This window comes from Phacochoerus africanus, chromosome 1 (genome assembly GCF_016906955.1).
Source record: "Phacochoerus africanus isolate WHEZ1 chromosome 1, ROS_Pafr_v1, whole genome shotgun sequence".
NCBI classification, from domain to species: domain Eukaryota; kingdom Metazoa; phylum Chordata; class Mammalia; order Artiodactyla; family Suidae; genus Phacochoerus; species Phacochoerus africanus.
The window spans coordinates 176,760,745-176,779,745 of NC_062544.1; the positions used below are offsets into that span (position 1 = coordinate 176,760,745).

The 19,001-nt window shown below is 42.2% G+C and overlaps 1 pseudogene; it reads right to left on the bottom strand.

Annotated features, from left to right (window-relative positions):
• Positions 1 to 17,949: 17,949 nt before the first annotated feature.
• Positions 17,950 to 18,577, bottom strand: LOC125110808 (60S ribosomal protein L10a-like; annotated as a pseudogene).
• Positions 18,578 to 19,001: the final 424 nt, after the last annotated feature.

The following is a 19,001-nucleotide window of genomic DNA, read 5'->3' on the forward strand; positions in this document are numbered from 1 at the left end:
TAGGCCAGTGGCTACAGCTCCCCTTCTACCCCTAGCCTGGGAACTTCCATGTGGCATGAGTATGGCCCTAAAAACCAAAAAAAAAAAAAAAAGGAAAGAAAGAAAACGCTCTCAAAAGTTTTAGTGCTCATAAATAATAAAGGATATAGATCTGATCTCACTCTCTTATGGGAAGGGAGGGAAGAAATTTCCAGCCTTTCCAGCCAATAAAGACAGAAGATGTCCAGAAATAGAGGGAAAAGGACTAAGAGATGCAAAGATTGTCTTTTTTTTTTTCTTTTTCTTTTTCGGGCTGCACTAGTGGCATATGGAGGTTCCCAGGCTAGGGGTCAAATCAGAGCTGTAGCTGCTGGCCTACACCAGAGCAATGGCAACGCAGGATCCAAGGCATGTCTTCAAGCTACATCACAGGTCATCGCAACTCGGATCCTTAACCTACTGAGAGGCCAGGGATTGAACCCGCCACCTGATGGTTAGTTGGATTTGTTTCTGCTGCGCCACAATGGGAACCCCGAAAACAGTGTCTTTAGAACTTATTTGTCAACTCGCCTCTCTACTCATCTGTGTTGGTATCATTCTCTCCAATATGGACAATGTGGATATTTACCTGAAGGAAATCTGCTCATATGACTCTCCAGCTTGTGTCTTTACAGCTTTTGATCCCAGAGGAGTTTTCCTGATGGCTTCTGAAGAAAATGACCAGGGGGGATTGTGGCTGCCTAAATTGAATGAATCACTGGGTCAGTGGGATTGAGTATCTGACTGGGAAACTGGAGGTATGAGAACCACAATTAGTGGGATGCAGGGGTGCAAGTTCTACTGAACTGTATGGAGGGATAGTGGGGTTCTCTAAACAAGAATAAAATGCCAGCAGAGTCATAGCCAAGCAGATGAGAGGTCCATGGTCATATCATCACAAGTGGCAGGCTCACAAGGAGACAGGGAGGAGCAGGCTGGGAGATGATTCAGGAACTGAAGAACCAGGTGCCTTCCTGCACACTCAGGAGCAAGAGGTATGGCCCTCAGTTCCACAGCAGGATCAAAAACTTAAGCTATTTCTTGATTTGGAGACATTTAGGTCATTCCCATTTTTTTTTCTATTATAAATCAACCTATATTTGGTATAAATGTCTGCATCTCTGATTTTTCTTCGGCGTAGAGTCCTAGAAGTGGAGATACTGGGCTAGAGAGTGTACATCCCCTTCTGAGTACAGTCATACAGACTGGCCTAGGGTCAATAATATCAAGATTGAAGGCGAGTGGAAATGAGGGCATTCTGGATGGCCCAGGATGGTGAGAATGGGGATGGTGGGAAGCCAGAAACTAACTTGAACATGAGAACTGTAACTCTGTAACAAGATTTGTTTAGGTTGCCATTTCACAAGATCAGATCTTAAGTGCTGGGAGTTCCACATTTGAACTTACACAGCTGTCCCTTGTGGACTGACCCACAGGAAAACAAGCCCCACTTTACCTCTTACCTCCTCTTCACTTCTCCTCTGAGTTGAGCCCCACCTGCTCCCAGCTACCCAAGCTGTCCCAGAGGGAATTGTCTCCACACAGGAATGCAGGAAGAACAAGGTGGAGACTGTTATTTGTCAGAAATGTGCCACCCAAGAGGGTTGTTTTTTTTTTCCCCCCGCAAAATATTCAAAGGAAAGGAACAACACTTCCCAGCGGCCTCTGCACACTGCTCTGTGGGCAGCAAGGAGGAACAGGGTGGAGGATGGATAGGGATTTCTCCAGCATCCTAGAGCAGCCTGGCAGAACTGGCAATGAGTGACGGGAGTCCTGACTGCCACCTACAACTGGGAAAGGAGCATGGAGGTGAAGGAGGAGGTGGAGAAGGACCACTGCATGGAGCAGAGTGAGTAGCAGCAATTTTATTTTTAGAGGCTTCCATGAATACAGAACTTTGCAGAAAAGAATTATGGTCAAGCAGAATTTTTAGGATGCTTTCCATAAGGTGCTATGTATTTGTTTGGCTCTTTAAAAACACCCACAGCAAAGATATGCATTAATCTTTAAGGCTACCAGAAACAGATTCATGTTTCTTTTGAATGTGACTCTGTATAGATGCTGAGCCACATGAAACCTGGAAAAAAAAAAAAAAAAAGACTCTAAAAAGCAACCAAAATACTAATCACCATATCCTCCTTAGGGGCACTCACTGTGTTTTATACAGAGTCTAAAGAACTTGGAGTTCCCATTGTGGCTCAGAGGGTTAAGAGGATAGTGTCTGTGAGGATATGGGTTCAATCTGGTCTCGGTGGTTAAGGATCTGGCATTGCCACAAGCTGTGGTATAGGTCACAGATGTGGCTTGGATTTGGCATTGCTGTGGCTGTGGTGTAGACCGCAGCTGCAGCTCTGATTTGACCCCTAGCCTGGGAACTTCCATGTGCCGTGGGCGTGGCCCTACAAAGAAAAAAAAAATTATTCACTACACTTTTTTTTCCTCTCTGATTCTCCACCCAAATGGTTGATACCTTTCTATTTTACAATGGGATTGACTGGCCATGTGGTTATGGAAAAGGTATTCTGAAGTAAGTTCTTCAGGTCTTCTCTGCTCTGTAATTTTCTTTCCTCACCTTACCACATTCTCCTAATGTTTTTGTTTGTTTTGCTGTTTTAGGGCCACACCTGCAGCATATGGAGGTTCCTAGGTTAGGGGTCGAATCTGAGCTGTAGCTGCTGGCCCATGCCATAGTCACAGCAATGCAGGATCCGAGCCACATCTGCAACCCACACCACAGCTCACAGCAATGCCAGATCCTTAACCCACTGAGCAAGGCCAGGGATTGAACCCAAATCCTCATGGATCCTAGTTGGGTTCAATAACCCCTGAGCCACTAAGTGAACTCCCCACATTCTCCTAATTGATCATAGCTCACTGCCATTGCAAGGGCCTTGCTTCCCTTGTTCTTGTGTGCTCCACAGCCTGGATCCAGTGCATTACATCTCGTGTAGTAGAATACATAATTGCTAAGTTAAAGTGAAGGCAAGGAGAAACTTCTCCATGATTAAAGAAATCTGGTTGGTCTTCATTTATTCACCAAAGCAACAAAATTAGATTGAGGATTTAATAGAAGAAAACCTCATTTCTTTGCTCTATTACACAAACTCCTTTTCTGTTCTTCCTCAAGAATGTAACTTTTCATCTGTTGATCATTTTAAAATTGGCTCTAAGCAAAGCACATCCTGGAATGAAGAAGAAAGCATTTTCTTCCTGATAAAGACCTGGCTTCTATTGTTAAAGGGCAGAAGAGGTCAGCTAGTGTCCTCCTGTTCAAAAGAGCAAAGCACCCTTTTTGTATTGAGATGTTTAAAATTCTTTAATCAAGAAGTGCTTTTGGCCTGATAATTAAGGTATGTGTTTGGCTTTGCTTATCTTATCTGAGGATGAAAGGCTAAAAGAAGTGTGGTTGGGAAGGAAGAAGCCTTCTTAGGACTCTAGCCACAAGACAGAAAAAATGTCTCTGAGGGAGTTCCCATTGGGGCTCAGTAGCTATGAGGATGCAGGTTCGATCCCTGGCCTTGCTCAGTGGGTTAAGGATCTGGCGTTGATGTGGCATAGGCTGGCAGCTGTAACTCTGATTTGACCCCTAGCCTGGGAACTTCCATATGCCACGGATGCAGCTCAAAAAAGCAAAAAAAAAAAAAAAAAGTCTATGAGCTAAGATAGGCCAGAACACCACACAGCCTCATCAAAGGAAGAGTGTGGGAAGAAAAGAAGAGAGGGGGTTTTAGGAGTTAACCATACGTGGGTGTATCACTACACGGCAGGGAGAAGCCAGATGGAATAGGAGGGAATAGAACAGTCTGGTTCTCAAGCAGTTCTTAGTATTTCCTCTCCTCTTAACCACATCCGCTTCCACCTCCAACCTGAGACAAGCAAACTCTTCTCTGCTGGTCTCTCATGCCGTGTGAGAACAAGCACCTGTCACCAGTAGGGGGTGATGGATGATTGGGGGGGGACATCACGTGATCAGCCCTCAGGGATTGCCTAGGTGCTCGAGGTTTTGCACCCACCGACAGCTCTGAGACCCGGGAAACGCCTCAGTTCTTTACAAACCTGGACACTTGGTTATCCTACTCACCAACCTGGAGTGGTCTCGGGGAAAATTCAGGTATTCACACATTCCACCAAGACTTACTTTTTTTTCACAACTTCAGAATTTCAGGTGGCATCTCCACAAATACCGAGTCACTTAGTTATAAAATCAGAAAGGCGGTGAGTATTAGGCCAGACCGAATGTGGGAAGTGGGAAGATCTGTGGAACAGAATTGTAAACAACTCACCGAGGATGGGGGGAGACGCTAATGTTTTTACCAAGCAAAAGGTGGTAAAAAATGTAGAGGATTTACCTTTTACTCATTTAAAATACGTAGAATACTCTGGATTTTCTCTCTCTTTTGGATGTTGTCTTTATTATTTTTCTTATATCAATGCCAGGTTTTGTTTGTTCATTTGTTTTGGATTCACTATTTGCAAGGGATTTCATTGGTTAACTTGCGACCACGCCCCCCTACCCCCCGCCCTTCCTAAGGTCTTAGCTGTTTAACTTTGAATCCTCCCAACAATGGGTTATGAAGAATGTAAACCTTATGCTTAGGGAAGTGCTGTTTTCACATTTCTTAATGTTCCGGTGAAAACCATCAGCATCACGTACTGCTGACACTGCAAGTTCAGGGTTTCTAAGCTTAGCCAGGCACTTGAGACCTCTCCACGCTCCTCTAATTGCTAATCTCGCTGCCCACCCCCACCCCGCTTTTCCTTCTTACTGATTCGCCAAGAGCACCGGGCTTTTTTAGCAGGTGGCCTCCTCCCCCTCCTGCCATCAGAACCTCAACCCTGACCCCTGTCCTTGTTTCTTTGTCTTTCCCTTTCTCCTGCCACAATAATAGAAGTGCTTCTCTTTACTTCTAAGTCCCAGCCTCCGCCTTGCTGACTCTGCCCTCACTTCCCTCCCAGGAAGCCCCAGGTCAACTACCTTCACCTCCGTGTCTTTTTCAGCTCCTTTATGGCTCTGTTCTTCAGCATTTGCACATGCTGAACTTAGCCTTGTCTTTAAAAGAAGTTATTTTTGGGGAGTTCCCATTGCTGGGCAGCTGAAACAATCCAACTAGTATACAGGAGGATCAGGTTAGATCCCTGGCCTTGCTCAGTGGGTTAAGGATCCACGTTGTGGTGAGTTGTGGTGTAGGTCCCAGATGCAGCTGGAATCCTGCATTGCTGTAGCTGGGATGTAGGCCGGCAGCTGTAGCTCTGGTTCGACCCCTAGCGTGGGAACTTCCATATGTGTTGGGTGCAGCATAAATGAATGAATGAATGAATGAATGAATGAAGTTATTTTTCTACCCCAATTGTTCTCAGTTATGGCTACTCATTCCAATCACCTGAGGAGACTTAAAACTTTATGGTGCCCAGGCAGCATCTCCTAACAGATCAGAATTGGCAGCATGGGGCCCAGGTGTCAGAATTTGTTTTTAAAGCTCCCTGGGTGAGTCCAGTGTGCAGCCTGGATTTAGAAACACTGATCCAACCTACCTATTCCTCCAGCTACTCCTGCCTGTCCTCATTCCCTGTCAAACTCAACTTGCTGCCTCCTTTCCCTGCCTTCATTTATGCCTCTCCCAGTGTCATCTGCTCCTGCGCCCTCCATGCCCCCTTTTGCCCTGCAAGGCATCAAGGTCACTGAAGAATTTCCCATTGCCAAATCCCACTCGGACTCAGCAGCCTTGACTTGGTGACCATCCCTCCCTTCCTGAAGTGTTCCCTTCCCCTGGTACCCATGCTGCCCTCTCCTAGCTTTCTCCTTAACCCCTTGCCTTCCATTTTCCTGGGCTTCCTCTCCTCAGGTTCTATCCTTATCGTTTTCTCTGCCCACTCATGTTGGATCATCTCATCCACTCTCTTAACTTTTATTGCACCCAATGTTAATGACTCCCAAAGAGCCTACCCAGCTTTCCTGGACACCTCTATTTCCCACTGCATTTTGCATAGCTCTGCCCAGATCACTCACGATCACCTCCAATTCAATTCTGAGACTGAACTCTTCATCTCACCCTGTACTCCCGAACATGTTCTTCCTTCTTTGTCTCCTGTCAATTTACATCCAGTTGCCACAGTAAACCCCTCATCCAGTCATTCTAGTTTGTGCTATCCCAAGTCATGTTTTTTCAGTTTTCTTTTAAAATATTACTCCTCAAGGAGGCCTTCTCTGATGCCTAGACTGGGTTTGGCTCCCTGCTGTATGCTTTGAGAGCATGTGATCCTTTCCCTAGCCTAACACCCATCAAAACCTATAGGAACTGTTTGATGCCTGACTTCCACTGAGGATGATGAGGTGCTAGGGACTCAGAGCAACACAGTCTTTACCCACCAGCATCTTGGAGTCTAGAGGAGACAATTGATCATTGTAATAGACACAGAAAAATGCACAGGTTGATATGTCTCTCATTATTTTGCAGGATTGCTCGACTGTTCATAGATGGTTTAAGGCGATGAGCCGAAAAAGTGTTGTCTAGTAGGTGGAGCCTCCCTGTTTCAAATAAGTAGGTCACCGCACAAATAAGTAGGTCTGTTGAGTTGATTCCAAGTAAATTCTTCTGGAAAGAGTAGAATAAATTGCATGTATCTGCATTTAGAAATGCTGACTCTAATGGCTAAGAATACTACAACATATATTTGAAAGTTGCTAAGAGAATAGATCTTAAAAGTTCTCATCACAAGAAAAAATTTGCAATTATGTGGGCTGATGGATGGTAGCTAAACTTACTGTGGTAATCATTTCTCAATATATATGTATAGCAAATCATAATAGGTGTAATTGTTGTACACCTACAATTAATGCAAAATATTATATATTAGTTATATCTCAATTAAAAACAGAGTGAGAAGGGAAAAAAAGAAATGCTAACTCTAATTCTGAAGCCCTTAGACCTAAGTATGGTCTGAAAATCTAGGCATTTTAATTCCATAAACTAGTCTGAAATAAATAATCTTTGTTTTTTGTTTGTTTGTTTTGCTTTTTAGGGCTGCAACTTCCTGAGGCATATGGAAGTTCCCAGGCTAGGGGTCTAATCAGAGCTATAGCTGTCAGCCTACCCCACAGCCACAGCCATGCCAGATCTGAGCCTTGTCTGCAACCTACACCACAGCTCACAGGAACACCAGATCTTTGACCTACTGAGCTGAACCAGGGACTGAATCCATATCCTCATGCATCCTAGTCAGGTTCATTACCAATGCACCACAACGGGAACTCCTGAGATAAATAATCTTAATAAAAAGTCTTGGTATACCTGTTGCAAGATCTATTATATCTAGCATATTAAATATTTGAAAATGTATTATAAGTTTTTTTATAGTACTGATCTCAAATTCTACCCACTTTCTCTTCCTAAAAAAATCATGGAGCTGTTAGTTCATTTAAGGAAGTCTATTCTTCAGTTCTCTTGCACCATATCAGCTGAGGACAGCGTGATTCATGTATGGTGGCAGCCGTGGAAAAGAGATCAAATTTGGTGATTTTGCTGCTGGTTGAAATTTTGTAACCTTTCAGATGTTTGTTTTCAAAGAGAGCAATGCAAAAAAAAAAAAATCTAAAATCTATTTTTTTTTTACACTTTTTATTAAACTACAGTTTCTGAAATCTAAAATAAGTTCCAAACAGTTCTAAGAGAGGCTGTTTTTTGCACAGGATTCCTAGGTGGCTTTTAGGAATTCCCAGGGTTAATAATTTGTTTCACTACCAAACCCCTGGCTTCACTTTCCTTTTCCCATCTGCACATTTTGCATGCATACAGGCTGTTGGTGTGCATATGTATCCAAGCCTTTGCATATGAAATGAGTATGCTTTCAAAAAGCAAGCCCATAAAAGTTCTGAAGGAGGCAGTGAGTACTTGGAGGCAGTTCAGCTAGCTGTCCACTGCAGATGGCGCTGCTGCCATGGGGGTCTGGGGAGTTAGGGCTCTAATCAGGCCACCTTTGTTCCCCACAAACCTCTGCACTCTTGGATGGAAGGCACCAGTCTCTAAGCATTCACTATGAAAAAGGGGCTTTTGCATGGCATTAAGTATGAAGTTCATGGAGGAAAATGCAAGGCTCTTTTTAATGAATGCAGGATAATGTCTGCCCTCATTTGTTAGTAACATGGAGGGGAAAAAGAAAGTCTAAAGGCTAAAGCCAATGTCAGTATTTGATAATAATGAAGAAAATAACAGTAGTCATCAAACTCTCTAACTTGCTATAAAAGAGGAACCAACAGGAGTTCCCACTGGAGCACAATAGGATCAGCCCCATCTCTGCAACGCTGGGATGCAAATTAGATTCTGGCCTGACACAGTGGGTTAGGGATCTGGCATTGCCACAGTTGCAGCTGGTTCTCATCCCTGGCCCTGGGAATGGCAAAAAAAAAAGGGGGGGGGACAGCAATGGCAGTGGGCTGGTTATGATCTTGGCAGTGTCTCAATCTTTTTCATTTAGTTGCATGGAAAGCCAATTGTCTAGTGGAAGTAATGGTTTATATAGATTTAAATCATGTTACTGCCTGAGGAAGTTGCTAGTTGGGTGGGGAGAGTGGAGGGAGTATTCAATCTAAGAAAGAAGAATATTTACATTAGGCTGGAATTGCTGAGGAGCATTTGAAATATCTAATTCTGAATTAAGGTTTTTTAACACCTAAGTTTGTACTAAGTTAAAGTTTGCCATAAAGTCTGTGATAAAGAACAGAATAAACAGCATCAGCCCCTGACTGGTTTTGACCTTGAGTTCTAGCCACAAAGCCATTTTATCTGGGGATAGTGGCTGATGATTCAGGTGAGTCCTGAAAGCTGAAGGAAGAACTGATTACTTTTGAAGATTCTTGTTCCATTTATCTTGTGCTCCACACTGCCTAGTGTAGCTTCTCATACATGATTGGCACCCCAAAATATTTGTTGAGCTGAAATTATTGTCTGCCAACTGAACAAGCACAATGAGGGTGTGAAGGACAGGACAATACTTAACTAAGCTTGTGCAGTTGAGAGACAATTGCCTTAAGGAGTGAGAGAGGAGTTCCTGCCTTGGCACAGTGGGTTAGGAATCCAACTTCAGAGGCTCAAGTCGCTGTGGAGGTATGGGTTTGACCCAGCTTTGCCAGAGCTGCCAGGTAGTTCATAGCTGCAGCTTGGATTCAGTCCTTGGCCAGGGAACTCCCAAATGCCACTGGTACAGCCATTTTTTTTTTTTTTTTTTTTAATGAGTTAGAGGGACCTCTGAGGGAGGGAAAGAGGAAGGGGAAGTGGTTGATGTGCCTTATCACAGAACTTTTCATGGGATGAAAACACACATGCCTTGATTCTCAGATGATGCAAAGCAATGAGAATCAAACCCAAGGAAACCACTTACAAAGAAAGGTGGAGTTTGCTTAGGAAGGGCAATGTGGGGGTTATCATGTTTTCCATTCATACACAAATTCATTCCAGGAATAGCCATTCTCCATAGCAGGTGTCACTCTGGTCCCTCACGTGACATGGCCATCTGGTGTGCCTTGGATAGGAATTGTTTTAAATACTAGGTTGGCTCTGACAATTGTTAACATTATGGTGAAATGACTTCAGAGGAAGCACATCGAAAGCAAAAGACAATCTAGTCCCCCTAACTCTGGAACATCAATGGTCAGACAGGTAATCAAGAGATAACACATTGTTTTATGTTCCCTGATAACAATTTCTTAGAGTCATCTGTTATTTAATAACGAAGGCTAATGAAAAATTTATGTTGAACCTATTTCTAAGCTATTTACATCAGCTTTTAGGGGCTGTTGGAGGCTGACTGCTATTCAGAGTAGCTGACTGCTAGAGTAGATGAAGTTGTCCAGGTGAGGGTGTAGCAGAGGAGCTGAGAGCCTGGGACAGATGAGCTGAGTATGCTTATTTTGGAGAAGTGGAAAGTGGACAGCCTTATAGGATGATGGGAGGGAACCAGGAGAGGTCTTTGAGTGATCTAGAATCCAAGAGTGTTTCCAGAAAGAAGAAGTGACTTTTAATAAATTTTAGTAAAGAGCTTTGTAGATTTACTCCATGATAGTACTTTTGTTTGCTACTCAATCTTCAGAGAGTTCTGTACTCACTAGATATTTCTGAGGTTAGTGATCCAGAAACATATGTAATCTACCCAGGTGCTCTATAAATGTAACATTTTGAGTAAGTCTCCCATGGCTGTGTTTTCTGAGCCAGATATTGAGTCACATGAGCTGACTGTGGGGCAAAATGTTTGACCTCAGGTTGTTCTGGAAAACTGTGAGTGAGGGCAGCCATGGGTCTTTCCCCCAGCCTTTCCTTTGAGCATGGAGGAATCACAATTATAGTATCTTCATGTTTAGCCTCTCCACCCCTCAGAATTTGTTACCATCTAAATAAAGACCTCTTCCAAGACCTCTATGCCTTTTTTAAAATAAGGACTATTAGGATTATATCTGACCTAAAAATACTACTTATTGGAGAACATTCTCATTACAGAAAATACAAAAAATTAGAGAAAAATCTCTCATTATACAGGAATCTATGTCTCTATTTACATTTTATTTTATTTTTATTTCTTTTTTAGGGCTGCACTTGTGTGCATTTGGAAGTTCCTGGGTGGGGGTCAAATTGGAGCTGCAGCTGCAGGCCTATGCCACAGCTACAACAATGCCAGATTTGAGCCTCGCCTGCAACCTACACCTTCCTTAACCCACTGAGCCAGGCCAGGGATTGAACATGCATCCCTGGATACTAGTTGGGTTCTTAATCCACTGAGCCACAGTAGGAATACCTCTATTAACATTTCAAAGTGTGTTCTTCTCCATCTTTTTCTACACATTTTTAAAACTTTCTTTTTAACAGTTCTTTTTTTTTTTTTTTTTTTTTGGAGCTACAGCTGCTGACCTATGCCACAGCCACAACAACAGGATCTGAGTTGTATCTGTGACCTGCACCACAGCTTACAGTAATGCCAGGTCCTTAACCCCTGAGTGAGGCCAGGAATCAAACCCACATCCTCATGGATACTGTTCGGGTTTGTTTCCACTGCGCCACAATAGGAACTCCTCTTTTTGACAGTTCTGAGTAATTTTTATAAATAATCTTATGTGTTGTTTTTTTCTCCACTTGATCTAATACAGTTTCCAACTTTAAAGTCTTCATAAGGTTTATTTGTAATAGTTACACTACATAATCTAATTAACAAGGTCCCTAAGGTTAAACATTTGTATTAATTACTGATTTTTTATTATTATTAATACTCTGCCTCTAAAACATTTATTTTAATGCTTTTACATTTTTCACAATATTTAATTTAACAGATTAAGAAACATAACTGTTTTTGAGGCTTTTGATTTAATTTGCTAAATTGCTTTCTGTGTTGGGTACCAGTCATCTTTATTAAAATTACAGGCTTGGAATTCCTGTTGTGGCTCAGCAGTGTTGCCATAAGCTGCTGCATAGGTCACAGATGTGGCCCAGATCCAGTGTTGCCCAGCTATGGTGTAGGCCTCAACTGCAGCTCTGATTCAGCCCCTAGCTTGGGAATTTCTATATGCTGCAGGTGCAACCGTTAAAAAAAAAAAAAAAAAAAAAAAGTAAAGGCTTTTAAGTCAGGTCTAGGGTTAAATCTTGCTCCATGGTCTGGAGTGAGACCCTTAAAAGCCCTCACCAGTGGTAAGGGTGTCACCAGCCCAAGCTCCCAATAGGTAGCTTGAAATAAATGCAGCACCCAGCTGAAAATATATTGAGAGGAAGGCTAAGGGATAGATGTTTCCTTGTGATGACTACTTTAATGCTTTTATTTTTTTGGCTATCAAATTCCAAACTCTGCTATATTTTTCCCCTCTTTTTTGGTGCCCCTATTTTTCTAGTTCCCTGGATACATGTTTGTTTCACTTTGAAGAGTAATGGACCTCTGAGGGCTTATGAGAACTCATCAAAGTCAGTAGGTCTCTCTCAACCTTATCTTTAAAGTGAAGATAACAATATCCATTGGCTTGTTTTAAGAGTTGAATCAAGTTTGCTTGCTTAGCATAGTATCTGTCATGTAGTAAGCATTCAATAAATGATAGCTGCTCTTGTTATTTTTGAGGAGCTGTGACAGTTTACATTCTTAAACACCAGCAACATGTGATAACACCATCAAAAATGTTTTTAATCACATAATATTTTTAAAATGGAATCTCAGTTTTGTTTAGTTTGCTTTGCTTACTAATGAGGTTAGACCTTTCTACTATGTGTGTTAATAGGCAATAGTTGCATTTACCCTCATATGTGTGTGGGTTTAAATCTAGTTCTTCCACTCATGTGCTGTTACAAGGCCTTTGGAGGAAAGCAGTGGAAAACCCAGGCTCAGTGGGACTACTAGTAAGTAAAGGTACTATCTCCATACAATGGAGCTCAAATAGAGCCTCTCCAGAGGGGTGAGTGTGATTAGGATTAGCTTTTTTCCCTGCAAAGAGTTGGCTCTGCCCCACCTCTACTGATTAGGAGGTCTGAGGTATTTCAGGTATCATATGCACACACCACCCTAAAAATGCAGCTGAATTTTCTTATGATTTCTCATTGGGAAGAACACTTGGTGATCTAAAAAAAGTAGAAAATTAGTACATAACAGGATCAATACAGGGAGTTCCGTGATGGCCTAGTGGTTAAGGATTTGGCATCATTACTGCTGAGGTGAGGGTTCAATCCCTGGCCCAGGTGCAGCCACAAAAAAAAAAAAAAAAATCAAACCATTCAAATTCATGAAAATTGTTTCTTTCTTTCTTTCTTCTTCTTTTTAAGGCCAAAAGCCACACCTTTGCCATATTGAATTTCCCAGGCTAGGGCTGGAATCGGAGCGACAGCTGCCGGCCTACACCACAGCCACAATCATGCAGGATACAAGCTGCATCTGTGACCTATACCATGGTTTACAGAAACTCTGGAACCTTAACCTACTGAGCAATTCCAGGGGTTCAACCCACATCCTCATGGATACTTGTCATGTTCATAACCTGCTGAGCTGCAATGGGCCCATTAATTTAAGATATTTATTGCATTAGATATTGTTTGTTTTTACATTACTCAAAGAAATGCAAATTAAAATGACAAATACAGCTACACATCTATTAGATTTGCTAAAATACACACACACACACATATACACAAAAACCCTGCAAAAAACTGGCAATATTAATGGCCAGCGAGGATGTGGAACAACTGGCTAAATTTTCACATAATCCTGGTGGGAATACAAAATTGTAGAGTGAAAAAGACAAGGAAAGGAGTTCTTTGTGGTGCAGTGGGCTAAGGATCCAGCATTGTCACTGCAGCAGCTCAGGTCGCTGCTATGGTGTGGGTTCAGACTCTGGGCCAGGAAATTCTACATGCCATGGATGTGGGTGTGGCCAAAAAAAAAAGAAAAGAAAAAGGCAAAGAAAGGGTCTGTTTATAAGAGTGAGAAATTATTTCCCATTATCCAGAATTTGGCACTTGTCTGTTCATAACCTAATCACTTAGCCAGAAGAATAGGACCACACCTCCACTAACAGACTATTTAGGACCTATCTTCTGGGCTTGGGATGGGAGCCAGGTTCCTGTGGGCACAGGGCCATGAATGAAATCAGGGTGTGAATATGAGCCTCGCTGGGTGGGGTGGGCAGGGAACAGATGCCTGATAGCAAAAACAGCCCACGGCCCAAGAGGTGAGTGATTAGGCAAGAACCTTCACACTTTTGACCCTTAGGCTCTTCCTGGACCAACTGCGAAATGTCTACCTTTACTGAATGTTTGCAAGCTGTCCAACACAGGCTTGACCTAGGCTAGGTGTTCAAAAATTGTATTTCTGCTGATTTCAATTTATCTGCAAGAGCCTTTTTTTTTTTTTTTTTTTGCCGCTGGGCTGTGTATAGCAGCTTGAAGCAGGATCTCAGTTCCCAGACTAGGGGTTGAACCTGGGCCACAGTAGTGAAAATGCTGAATCCTAACCACTAGATCAACAGAGAATTCCTGCATGAGTATTTTATATAGTACAATTGATTCTCGTACAATACAGGGAGGGGGAAGAAAGGGTTAATCCACCTCAAAGTATTTACTATTAAAAAATATCCCAGTATAAGTGGATACTCACAAGTGCAGGTCTGCATTGCTCAAGGTTAACCATATGTTGTCTTTCATATTGATGCCAGACTTTTTTCTAAGTATATTGAGGATATATTCATTGTAGGAGTAAGATGCCTGTAGAAATTTGTAATGACTATGTGGTAAAGTGCATTTAATCTCTTTTTAAAAAAATTTTCTTCTAACACCCTTAAATTTACAAAGTACTCTCAAGCTCCTTTGCATGTCTCTTCACTGATATCTAATACAAAGTTGCACTTTTCTTTTAACCTTTTTGGATATGATTTGTTACATTCTGCTCTCTTTAATCCATATTGGATTTGGTATGGTTTTAGCTGTAAAATCAGGATCTGCATTGATTTCTTTTCTAAATATTTAATCAATTGTTTCACTATCACTTATTCGATAATGCTCTCCTGCATTGATCGCATTGACTGTGATGCCTTTGTTACAACAGATGATATTCTTATACAATTTGTAGCTAGAGACCAGGAAAATCTTTGCTCTTTGTAAACTAAAGGTGTAGGAAAAAGCACCCCCAAAGCCACCCCTTACACACATTGCAACCTAACCTATATGTTTAAGAACTCTCAGAGGCATAAAATTCAGTCTTTCCACCTAATCAACTGTTCTTCCTCTCAAAGCTTCATTTAGCACATTTGTTTGACTTTCTGTGGGTTCCCTTATATCAAATTCTCACAATGCTGTTTAAGATCACTGTAGATACAGTTATTCTTCCTGAATGTTTGATATGTTGGAAATAGCCCAATAGATAAATAGATCTGTAAATACAGTGGAATATTATAAATAAACAAATATGAAGACAAAGAGAAGACGAAGAGGGGAAAAATGTTTACTAAAATATATGTAAGGAGTTCCTACTCTGGCACACTGAGATTGGCAGTGGCTCTGCAGCACCAGGATGTAGGTTCGATCCCTGTTGCAGCACAGTGTGTTAAAGGATCCAGCTTGCCACAGGTGCGGTGTGGTCACAACTGGCACTCAGATCTGATTCCTGGCCTGGGAACTCCATATGCTATGGGGTGGCCAAAAAAGAAAATATGTGTGTGTGTGTGTGTGTGTGTAAATGAATCGTATAAGCAACTTAATTATAAACTGGTGTATTGGTCAGTGTTGGATTAGATGACGGAGGACTATAGGAACTAGGGCAGCTGGGGCAAGGTCACATCCAAACCCTAAGATTTGTCCTTGTGATAACTCTGTCTCTGACTGTCTCTCTGGCTGCTTCTCTGTCTCTCTCTCTCTCCCCCTTCCCTCCCTCCCTGTCTTTCTCCTCTCTCTCTCCTTCCTTTTCTCATTGATACTATTTAACTTAATTCTCTTCCATCACATATGGGCTTTCTCCTTGGGGGTAGGGGACATCGGGCAGGAGGCAGGGGCAGATAATAACCAAAAGACTCTACAACTCTGTGAGCCTGTTTGAAATTGTAATAATCCCTGGGAAGGACTCTGACAGGTATGGATTAACTCATAGGCTCATCTCAGACCTATCGCCATGATCATAGGAATGGCTACCTCTAGGTCAGACCTGGAAAAATAGTCTCCCTGTCCTCAGGAAGAAGGGCTAGTGTGACTGTCAGTCTTAAAAAAATCGTTTGATTCAAATGGAAAAGTAACTCCCCCCAAGGAAGTGTGTGTTATCGGAGTGAGGAGAGGGGAGGGGAAGATCCAAGGAGAAGCAGCTTGGGTGCCGAGTAACCAGAAAAACAGTAGTCTCAGCCTTCAAATTGGCATGCAAGGTTATCTATGACTCCCCCCTGACCTGGCTGCAGTCTCCTTTTCCCTCTTTTTTCCCTCACTCCACACTCCTCATCCTGGATTAGGGACAATGAACTAGTTAGAGCATCGCATCTCCTGCACTCCACGCTTGCCTGTGCTGTTCCTTTACTATCTGAGCATGCCTACACCTCCTGTCTCACCTGGCTAATTCCATCCAACTCACGCTTCAGCTCACTGAAGCTACTGTCTGCTCTAGGAAGTCCAGTGGGGTTCCATACCTCCCTGATCAGAGTTAGAATCCCCTAAGTGCTGAGAGTGCTTGGGACCTACCTCTAGCATAGCATTTATCACATCAAATTATGACACATTCCTGTTGATTTAAGCAGAAAGGGATTTATTATAGGGTACGCAGTAGCTTACAGAACTTCAGAGAGGCCATGGAGCCAAGCTTGGGTGTTACCCAGCCTGTAAGCAGCACAGCCTGGAAAAGCATCCAACATCCTATAGGAACCCCACAGCCAGCCACTGCCTGCTGCTTTGCCAACCCAATGCCAGACCAGGATTTGAGAACACTTGCAACAACTGTTACTGAAGAGCCAAGCACCTCCACCACCTTTCTTGCCTGAAGGAGCGTGGCCACCATTTCACAGAATTTTCTTTCCTCCTCCAAGTCTCTGCTTGGCAGAAGCCTAGTCACAGAAAGAGTCTTGTTGCAAGAGACACTGGGAAATGCAGTCTTTACCACAGTAAAGAGGGTTGAAGTGGTATTGAATGAGCCAATTTTCAGTACCTTCCGTAAGAACTGTGTTTTAAGGACATACAAATTTATGGGCTTTCTACTGTCTTGCTGGATAATTTCATAATCTTTATGAAATCTTTGTTCCCAGAAATACTTTAAATTTAACATCTACGTTATTCGATATTAGTATGCTAAGACAACTTTCTTCTAGGTATCAATTTCCTGGTGTATCTTTTCCTCATACCTTTGTTTGTAATCTTTCAATGTTATTTTGTTTGTGGTATATAACTTATAAGTAGTATGGATAATTGGATTTTTTTTTTCTTTTTAGGGCCACACCCCAGACACATGGAGGTTCCCAGGCTATGGGTCGTTTTGGAGCTACAGCCGCCAGCCTATGCCACAGCCACAGCAATGTGGGATCCAAGTTGCGTCTACGACCTACACCACAGCTCACGGCAACACTGGATCCTTAACCCAGTGAGCGAGGCCAGGGATTGTACCCATAGCCTTATAGTTCCTAGTCAGATTCATTTCTGTTGTACCACAATGGGAACTCCAATAACTGGATTTTTTAAAAAAAATCAGTCTAATAGGTGAATTAAAATATTTTTCACTGCCATTAAAAATTGAATGACTTATCTCTGACATTTTATAGTTCCTAATTTATGAAAATTGTTCTTTTCCCCCCTTATTTTCTTCTTTTGGATCGTCAGGTTTATCCCAATTCCTTTCCTTTTTCTTCAAGTTCGGAAGTTACACATTCTATTTCTAAACATTTAGTAGTGTTTTTTTTTTTTTTTCTTTTTTTGGTTGCCCCATAGCATACGGAGTTTCTGGGCCAGGGATCAGATCTAAGCCACAGTTTTGACCTACACCTCAGCGGCAGCAATGTCAGATCCTCCAACCCACTGTGCCAGGCCAGGGATCAAACTGGAGTCCTGGCACTGCAGAGATGCCACTGATCCTGTTGTGCCACAGTGTGAACCTCACATTTAGTAGTTTTAACAAACAAGTTTATATTTTCCTAACAAAGTCAATAGTTAATCCATATCTCTACCTTCTCTTGGGCATGACATTTAGAACAATGTAACTGCCCTCCTAACTCACCACTTTCCCCAAAGGTCTGTGTTACCATTGTCTAGGTTTTTGGCTCAAAATGTTTTTATCTTTACTTGGAAAGGAGAAAGAAGTTTCTCTGTGTGATCACTCTGCCATCTTTATCTAGACATTACAATAGCCATTGGATGGATCTCTTTTCTCCCAGTTCCTCTGGTTCACAGCCTTTCGCCTCCATTCTTTTTTTTTTTTTTTTTAATGCTGGCAGATGGTTTTATTAAGCTGTGCCTTAATGCTTTAGTACAGGCACTGGGGCTTGCCCATGGTGCTCTTAATGTACAAAGCCTGTACGTTCTGCCAATTTTTCTTGAGCAATGGCACCAGGAAGTTGACAGCTAAGTGGATGTTGTACACATCTGTCATCTTCATGTGGCCAACAGCCACTGCCAGGCACAGCACCTTCCTCATCTGGAACCTGATCGTGGACTTCACTTTATCAACTTTGGCTGCCACATTCTCATTGGGGATCAGTAGGGAGGGGAACTTGCCAGCCTTTTTCAGACCTGGGCCCAGGATTCATGGGATCTGTTTGATTAGAGCCTCAGAAGCCAGAAAGGCATCTACTTCTTGGCCAGCTTTTTGACCAGTTTCTTACTCTGTTGAGTTTCTTATGTCCCTCAGTGTCCACGTGTGGGATAGCCACAGCCTTGGCCTCATCACTATGCTTCTGGTCTCTGAGAATACAAACAGAGAACTGATGGTGCCTGAGAAGCATTTGTCCTTCTGAGGGTCATAATTCTTCAGGCTGATCTGAATCTCCAGTCTCCAAAAACTTCCCATGCTTGCACTGTTTTCCGTGCAGGACCTCCTGCACTACCTTGTTGAGGGCGTCGAGGGAGACTTGGTGGCTTGTGGTGCCTGGCATAGAGATAACTAGAGAAGTCCATTCTTTTTTTAATTATTAATTTTTATCTTATATTGGAGTATATTTGATTCACAGTGCTATGTTTCGGATGTACAGAAAAAAGGTTCAAATATATATATATATATATATATATACACATATGGCCATCCTTTCTCAGATTCTTTTTCCATATAGGTTATTACAGAACATTGAGTAGAGTTCCCTGTGCTATATAGTAGGGCCTTGTTGATTATGTATTTTATATATAATTGTCTGTTTATGTTAATCCCAAATTCCTAATTCATCCCTCCCCTGAAACTTTCCCCTTTGGTAACCACAAGTTGGTTTCCTAAATCTTGAGTCTGTTTCTGATTTGTAAATAAGTTAATTTGTATCAACTTTTCAGATTCTACCTATAAGTGATATCATATAATATTTGTCCTCT